We start from the raw sequence: 9,474 nt of genomic DNA, 5'->3' as shown, positions 1-9,474 counted from the left end.
ATGTACTATGGAACGCCAAATTAACATATATTCAAATATTTGTACCTATATTCAAATAATTGTACCTATCTTCAATTGAATTGTACCTATCTTCAAATGAATTGTACCTGTCTTTAAGTCAATTGTACCTATCTTCAAATGAATTAGAGATAGGTACAATTCAATTATACCTATCTTTAATTCATTTGAAGATAGATACAATTGATTTGAAGATAGGTACAAATGCAATGAATTGAAGATAGGTATAATTGATTTAAAGATAGGTACAATTGAATTGAACCTATCTTTAATTACTAAGATATTGGCAATAACAACTACTCCCTTTATCATACGTCATTTCCGATACGTCACAGCTGGCGCGAAAGTTTATCGGAATCTTCATCTGGCTGCAATACAAGATAAACCTACTTGATATACATGTGTATTTTTATAAGTATGTTATACTTTTTGCACATTTTGAATTAACCTTTATTTCTCCTTTCGTCCTTGTTGTCGTCGCTCTGTAGGTTTTGTGCGTTTCCCTCCATACTCAATATTGTCTCCAAGGGAGCGTTCATTCTTTACCAACAACATAAAACGAATTGAACCTAGGTATAATTGAATTGTACATATCTTCAAATCCTTTGTGAATATGTCTTAATTAAACCTATCTTCAAATCAACTGTACCTATCTTTAAATCAATTATACCTATCTTCAAATGAATTAGAGATAGGTATAATTCAATTGAACCTATCTTTAATTGAATTGAAGATAGGTGTAATTCCATTAAAGATAGGTATAATTCATTTGTACCTAGGTATAATTATTTAGAGATAGGTATAATTATTTATACCTATCTTCAATTTAATTGTACCTATCTTTAATTCAATTGTACCTATCTTTAATTCAATTGTACCTATCGTCAATTCATTTGAAGATAGGTACAATTATTTGAAGATAGGTGCAATTATTTGAAGATAGGTACAAATATTTGAATATATGTTAATTTGGCGTTCCATAATGTACGGGGCGTTATCATCTGAAAAGAGGTAACTTCCTTGTGGGAAATGCCGCACTATAACTGGCCAGAGGTTTGAATCTAAGATGTTAATATATCTTTCTGAATTAATGTTCCCTTCCACGCGACACAAAGTTCCGATACCGCCGAAGCACAGGCATCCCCACACCATGATACTGAATTTGCGGCCATTTTGTCGTGGCACTAAGTCTGGTGTCCAACACTCGCCTGCTTTTTTCCAAACATAAATACGATTATTTTCCCGACACATATCTGAGATTCATCGCTGAATATAACTTTGGACCACTGAGTTGTACACCCCACCATGACAAGCGTTTCTTTCGATTTACATTTTTAATCACAACTTTTTTCTTATACACACCTCTAGTGAAACCATATTCTTTAAGTCTACGTTTGACAGTCTTCTGAGACACAGATGTTGCCCTGTTTTCATTACATCACGCTGTAATTTCTCCTTAGGGTGCTCTCCGATCTCTATTAACAATCCTCTGGAGCCTACGATAGTCCCGATCGTCGATAGAACGAGGCCGACCCGATCTTGGCAAATTCTCCACATTTTTTCTCCGTTTAAATAAAGTTCCACAATAACTTGTTTCAAGGGTTGTGAGATTTCCTGACGTTTCGTCTCCATCTTGTTACCGAGATAGATCGTCAACAAAACTATAGCAGATGACGAAATATACGTCATGCTATACGTCACTTGTACTGACCTATTTATATTTCAGGGGCATTTCCAAAATTCCAACTCTGAACAAAAATACACGACTTTTAATACGCGCGGATTTATAATTTATTCTAGTTACGCCATTTTTTTCTCAACACTTTTGTCCCCCTACTGTATATGCTTCCTTTAAATTTATTATACATATATTCAGATCTTTCAATATCTTTTGAAAACATTAGACCCCAGTTACTGATATCTGGTTCTGTTTTCTTTTCGTTGTTGAACATATTTAAATAAGAACTTTAGGCACAACTAAAAATAACTGAAAAAATTAATAAATGCTTGCCTCGTGTGTGTATTTTTTATTGTTCTTTGGAGAAAAAAATGTGACGTACCTGGGGAAAAATCCTCCTACTTCTCCTAAACCACCTCCTCCTAGCTCTTGTCCCCCTCCTAGAACTCCTATACTCCTCCTCCTAAACAACCACCTGCTTCACTTCCTAAACCACCACCGCCTACTCCTGCTCCTCCTAGTAATTGTCCTACTCCTTGTAATATTCCTCTCAAACCTCCTCTATATACACCACTATGTCCCCCATCGTCGTAATGGTGAGCTCCTTTTGAATCGTAGCTACCCCCGCATTACAAGAGACTAGAACAGAGGCTAACACAATCAAGGCGTTCATTTTGATTATAAATACATTATCATCATTTTAAAAAATATTTCTACCTTTTATAGTTCTCTTAATCATTCCCAACAAATTGAAACATCGTTAAAATATCCGGTCTTAGAAGGATACTGTATTTAAGACGCTATATGTAAATTCTGAACAATATATGAATGTGATTAACTCTCCAGTAAGAATGAAAATATTGCATTATTGTTAGGCATAATTTCATTACTTTTTCTTAAATCTCTTAGTGAATTCGTACATTCCTTATATAACATTCAGATATTATGATAATTCTGCAAATAGGAAAAGATCATTACAAACTGTATTAACAAATCTTTTCACATTAATAATATAATTTTTCGGAAACATTTTTGCAAAAATCTTTTTTGTAGACGTTTTAAATGTTTTCTCCCATTTTGAAAGCTCGAATAACACTTACCTGCGATCCAGTTCTGTATTGTAACAAGAATGCTTTCAACCAAAAATGTTGAGTCTTTTATAGTTCTAGGATGGCAACAGATCACAAACACCATTGGTTGGGTTGTCCTTCTACTGGGCTACCATTCTTAATGCCTTATATTTTTGCCTCATATCATTAGGCATTAAGTTGGAAGTTTTAACCATTTACAACTGTATTACCGGGTACTCAATTTTGAACTTGCATGAAATGCATTTTTAATCGATTTGTTAAAAAAACTGTTAAATCGAGTGAAAGTTGGTGAACTGAAATGCTTAATCATTTTGATAGAGGTCGAGAGAATAAAAACAAATATTTTTTTAAAGTTCATTTTCATGACAAAGACTGAATTCAAATTCAAAAACATGCATATCAGATAACAGCATGTTACATGTCCTTCTTGTCACCATTCAGGCTTTCTAAATTAGGCATTTTTTATACTTGAGGCATTTGTATTTAATTGAATAATGCTATGGTGATACTATCCTATCTTCATCCTCGTACGTCAGGGGTCCATTTGGACCAAAGTCACCGTCTTGACTCAGGACCTCTGGCTTGCGAGGATGCCCTATCTTATATACACGAATTTATTTACTACGTTCGATCACACATTAAATTCAATACAGATATGTACATGTTCCGTATTAGAAGGATTTTTAGCGAGGATTTCAGTTTGGCATTATTAACGAGGGTCCTGAGATCGCTAAAATTGAATATCGCTAAAAATTATATGTAATTGCTTCTTTAGTAAGCATTTTAAAATCGCTAACAGAACATACGCTAAAATTGAATACCACTTTTTAAGGACAAATCGCTAACTTTGCGTCTCGTCAAAATTTCCACTTATACGGTATTTTTTCTTTATTAATTCGTTTTGTAAATTCTTTGAAATGCTTATTATATATTTTTGTGGCCGATTTGATGCTTTGCATCAATTTAAACTTTTAAATTTTGCTTCACTCTAAAAGGGGCCATTTTTCAATGGGGGTCTATTTTTTAGGACTCATATATAAAATAAAGATCCCTGTGGCTTTTTTTTAAATACAAAAATGATTTTTTTTACGGCTACGTGATCATTTTTGTCGTTAAAAAAGGAGCCCCAGGTCTTATTCGATGGGGGTCATTATTCGTCTCTACCGGAGTTGCTTTTCGATACCTGCAAACCTAATTAAATCCCGAACTCACAATTAATCAATAACACAATGCTACTAGTATTCATTAATATCGATGAAAAGAAAATATTACTTTACATTTTGATACAGGAATTTCAATGCCCACGAAATGAAATGAAATCTCGTCAGTCTGAGTTTTTTCTTTTAAAGGTCTGTATATTTTATAAAGAAGCAATAAAAAATGATGTTAGTAAATTTAAAGGTATAATTGTCATGATTGTATCATGGATAAATTTTATGTTTAACATTTATTTTTGTTTGCATTAGTATCGAAAAATAGCTCGAAAATGCCGTCTTCAATTGGAAGTTGCGAATTCCTATTTTTTGTATTGGGATCGATTCTGAGGCTTTCTTGGCAAATATAATATCGAAATCGTGAAAAAAAGCCTGGGAAACGTAATGTAAAAGGAGACTTGTGTTAGAGGTGAAGATGAATAACAGTGAGTGATTTAAGAAAATTCTATAAACAACACGGCTCTAACTCGGAAAGAATATCCATAAAATTAAAGAATCATTTAACAGAGAAATCAAAAGCGTTTTTTGGTTATAACAAGAAACAAATTTGCTTTAAAAAAAGAATTATCTTCCTGTTAAAGCTACATAATTCCAATCTTCATCATGTTCATTGTATCTATTGATTTCCTGTGTTTTGATTGGACGAGAACACGTTGAAGAAAATTTTTACACATCGATAAATATTTTTTTTTTAATCAGAACTACTTTCTTGACTAAGCTTCTACATGTAGTTTATCGTTTAAACAACGAAAGCAGTTATTTCTTGTCTGTTTTGGATAAATTATAAATACAAGAAACTTCAAATTTAATTAATTAAAACAAAACTGGCGACATTCTAGGCTGCCCAGCTGACAGACGCCATGAAAATGTTAATGTCACTGTTCGATCACGAGTGTGAATTTTAAAAATCGCTGTCTCAACGTTCATAATACGAAGATATAATCAACTCAGTTTGTATCGTTTAGACAGGGAAAAGAAACGTACCTCAAACTCTTGCCCTATAAGCATCAAATTCATATTTACTTTCTATATTGTTCCTCAATCTTTGAACAAACAAGTGCAAATCGAAGGCGTCGTCGGTCTGCAACTTTCGCTATGAGCCCAAACAAAAATTGTTCTTAACAAATCATGCCAAAATCACATACAAATCATATCAAACTCACAAATTCATATTTTTAAACTATGATTTAGACATGATCCATTAAATGGATCATACTGAAATCATAATTGACAAATAAGGAAGTATGATCCTGATATGATTTGTTTCTGGGGAATGAGTCTGCTATGATTTTCTTGCGATTCTGTATTTTGTTTAAATAACGTAGCCAGGATTTTATTAAAACTCTTTCTCTTCATGTAATATTTGCGATCCACTCCCAATCTAACTTTGAGGCATCAGATTAGGATTGGACCACTGGTCAGTTTCAGAGTCATAGTAACCTTGTTATGCAATTCTCCTGCTGGGCAGCACGCTGTAGTACAGTGGTTTGCAGCTGATCTAGGTCAGAATTTGAATTCTGATAAACAAGATGTGCGCGTTTTCTTGTTGCCGATTTAAAAGAAAAGCCTTTGCATCATATAAGCAATAAAAATAAGTGCTGGACTATTAACTCTATACTCGGTGAGTATAATTCATTAATTCTATTATTGACCTTTTTAAATTTCTAGTTTCTACCAGCAAGTGCATGATTTAATTTTTCTTTGTAAATGTGTAGAAGAGACATAGCAAAGCTTATATGGATTTGAATTGAAAACTTAATTTAAGCATCAAATTGACCTCCTTGATTCAAATATTTGTTGTACATGTACATGTTAATCGTTATATAAAATGTTTATTTATAAAAGTGAAATTCTTTTGCAGCTACCGACATTTCCATCGTCATGATTAACATCTGAGTTGCATTCAAATTACCAAATTCAAAAGACCCACGCCTTTGGTGAAGACAAAATTTGTGTACGTAAATAATATTACATTTCAACAATATTATTCTTTTGGTGATTAATCTAATTCTTTTCACTAATGAAATGGGGAAAGTACTTGAATATTTCATATTTTCATGATCTAAAGATAATGATATGTTGATCGATAAATAAATACCACTTTCTGTACGTTTCTTTTCAGGGTGCTTATATACACATATAAAGAGCTTATATCAGAGGATAGACTACTTCATTGGGAGCCTTTTCAGTGTTTGTGATTCTGAATAATAGATCCACCACTCTGCTGATTCTGTAGTGAACAAATTTTGTAATTATATGCTTTTGCAGAATCATAAATAAGCAGTTATATCAATGAGTTCCGGATTATTCTTTAAGAAGAATGGATTTCTGTGATTCTGTTCTTATAAAATTCAGTGAATAGTTTGGATAATGTTTTATATTAAGATCGTCATCTTATTATGGAAGATCATTTGTTGGGATTATATTTATATGACGTCATAGTTCATGTGACATATGTGTATAATATTTTTCTTGATTTTTGGTAACTGAAATTATTTATCAAATATTAAAGAGAACTTTATTGCAAATATCAAAGTGTTTAGTTAAATTCTAAGAAGTAGAATTTTCCTATGATCTGAGTTGATCATACCAGGATCATGATTTTGATACGAGTTGTAAGCTACAACAGATCATACCAGGATCATGGTTTTAATACGAGTTGTTCAATTTAACAGATCATACCAGGATCATGGTTTTAATACGAGTTGTTAGCTACAACAGATCATACCAGGATCATGGTTTTAATACGAGTTGTTAGCTACAACAGATCATACCAGGATCATGGTTTTCTTGCTAGTTTTTAGTTAAACAGATCATCTCAGAACCATGATCCATTAGCTCATTTGCATGTGAAATTTTCCTATACCGAAATCATATCAAAACCATGATTTACACATGAGTTGTTAGCATGATCCGATAGGCTGTTTTTTCTGTTTGGGAGAGTTGTCGTTTATGTCAACATGGCCATGGTCAAGGACGAACTATTCTGAAGTAAACTCGTAATTACGATATGTGTTGACTTAAACGACATTCGATGTCTTTATAAGTTTATTTATCGATTGTTTTGACAATTTAAGCTGAACTCTATCGAAATTCATCTCGATTACGTTCCTTTGCGGTAAAATGTATTCCTACGCCGTCCAGAACTAACGAATTGTATGGAGGCCTCAAAGAGAAATAATTTGAATATTTTTAAAAATTCGATATTGGAATTATAAGAATTGGACGTTCTTTTTGAAAAAATTATCGATGTGTAAACTCTTGACATTTTACTCACAAACTTAACATAAAAGTGCTTCGCACTTTTATTCAGTTTGTGAGTAAAATGTCAAGAGTTTACACATCGATAAATTTTTCAAAAAGAACGTTTAATCCTATAGTAATATTTTCGTTATTATGAGATAATATTAAGTTTTCCTCAAACTGGATCTTTTTGGCTTTCGTATATATACTCAAGATAAAAAAAATATTATTGTACACCTTATTTGGACAACATATCTGTTACCCGTGATAACTGTCATCATTATCACAATCATGACCAATTTGTTTAGTATTTATTTATTTTTTTTTTTTTGGATAAGAGCAAGTCCAGTATTTTCCTTCTTTAAAAGTGAATATTTGTGCTTTCAACTAATCAGGATTTAAACATAATTAATGTAAGCTTGAGACGCACCGCGTTAACGTTAAAAAATCATGTGAGAAATAAGACTTCATTTGACTTTATGACATCATTTTGAATGCCACTAAATGAATGAACATATTTTTACCTATACTATTTTAAGAACAAATCCTGAATTTTTTCGGGATTTTTTCATCCTTAAATCATAAAAACGTAGATATACTACTATTTTAACGATTCATTTTTTTGTATTTTGAATATCTTAAATTTTTATCCTTATTTTTAAAATACTATCATTTGCAAATGAAAAAAAGCATATTGATAAAAAAAATTATCAAAATGATCTTACCAGTTACTATTTTACTTATGTCTCAATCAGAGTTCTTAAATAATCGACTCGATATCAGGTCTTCCTGTTGACAGTGTGATCTTGTCTTAGACATTAAAATTTTAATAAACGTTGTAATGAGCTTTTTTGAGAAACACCGATTTTTACATTAGAGGCTTACATTGACATTTAAACCTGTGTTTTGTACGGAGGTATGGAATTACTAATAGATAAGAAAACATTAACTGGGGTAATAGTTAGGTAGTAGGGATTGTTACATTATATACCAACATTACAGATGACGGACGGTTCTGTATAATTCAATTTTATTAAATATCTTATTCACGAGAAATAGTATCTTCCTTTATTTTCAGTTTTGAATAAGAATTCAATAAAAAAGAAACACATTTTAGAAGGAAAACATTTGCAGGACTTGAGGATATTGAGGGTATGAATGTTATCGTCCTTATTCACAACGTAATATAGACCTTGAAATGACCCATTAATATCAGTTTATCTATCCGTTAAGGGGGGACCTATGTCCGAAAAGTCTTTGTGTGAAATTTTCAAAACTTTGACATTTCTTTCCTGACCACTTGTTCTTAATTTTCAGGTATTAAAAACAATACCTTTATATGCTTATTTTTACACAGGAGCACGTGCAAAAACAGTGTGAAATGCTAAAAATAGATTATTTTCAGTCATTATTGTTTTACCCCAAATGTGCGCTAAAAAGAACCAAAAATGTCAAATCATATTCAAAATCAACACTTATTTTATTTATATGACTTGTATCTTTAAAATGGAGACAAATTCATTGAAATCCATCTCGCATGAAAAATTATAATGGAGCACAATGTAAGTATTACCCCATTTTTCTTGTCGTATTTTTTACAATTCCGACATGTATAACAGGTAATATCTTAAAAAGTCTTTGTGTGAAAATTCTGTAATTCATATTTTTTGAAAGAAATGATTCATCTCTTTATTTCAACAAAGAAAAAAGTATACCTTTATGATAAAATAAACGAGAAATATGACGTTTCCTTTTATTTTTGTACTCTTGTGTCATAAATATTGACCTTTTTGCACTAAAAAAGGGGTAAGTAAGCACTGAAAAACACCTGAATATAAAACTATTTTGCGGAAAACGAGTATTTTGTTTTGATTAGAAACAATTTAAATAGATAAAAAAAATTCTACATTCCATTCATTCTGTTTCTCTCCCCCCCATTTCCCCGTTAACAATCAATGCCTATTAGAACCTAGGAATGACTTTATACAATAAAATCTACATGTACTATATAAATCAAGAAGCAAATATACACCCGTACAAGTACATTTCTTAATTTTTTTCTTAGTTTTCTCCAGAAAATCGATTAATGGTAATTATAAAATTAAACATTTTCCCCTGATTGAAGCCGCTTTCTTTCCTGAATTTTAACTCCTTTTTTGCACTATTATATCAGCATATTATCGGGGTATTTTTTCACAACAGAAATTGCTATGAATTATCAACTGAAGGA

General features: G+C 31.6%; 1 long non-coding RNA gene across 1 annotated transcript; it reads left to right on the top strand.

The window, feature by feature from the left end:
• The first annotated feature begins 5,332 nt into the window (after positions 1-5,332).
• Positions 5,333-6,393, top strand: LOC134283607 (uncharacterized). The gene is made up of 3 exons (XR_009995507.1): positions 5,333-5,622; positions 5,863-5,955; positions 6,124-6,393. It is a non-coding gene; the product is annotated as an uncharacterized LOC134283607 (long non-coding RNA).
• The last annotated feature ends 3,081 nt before the right edge of the window (positions 6,394-9,474 follow it).

The sequence above is a fragment of the Saccostrea cucullata genome, unplaced genomic scaffold (assembly GCF_032062105.1).
Source record: "Saccostrea cucullata isolate Sc308-1 unplaced genomic scaffold, CSIRO_AGI_Scuc_v1 ctg5254, whole genome shotgun sequence".
In the NCBI taxonomy this organism is placed as follows: Eukaryota; Metazoa; Mollusca; class Bivalvia; order Ostreida; family Ostreidae; genus Saccostrea; species Saccostrea cuccullata.
The sequence above is the reverse complement of the archived record's forward strand: the minus strand, read 5'-3'. Positions and strand labels throughout refer to the sequence as shown.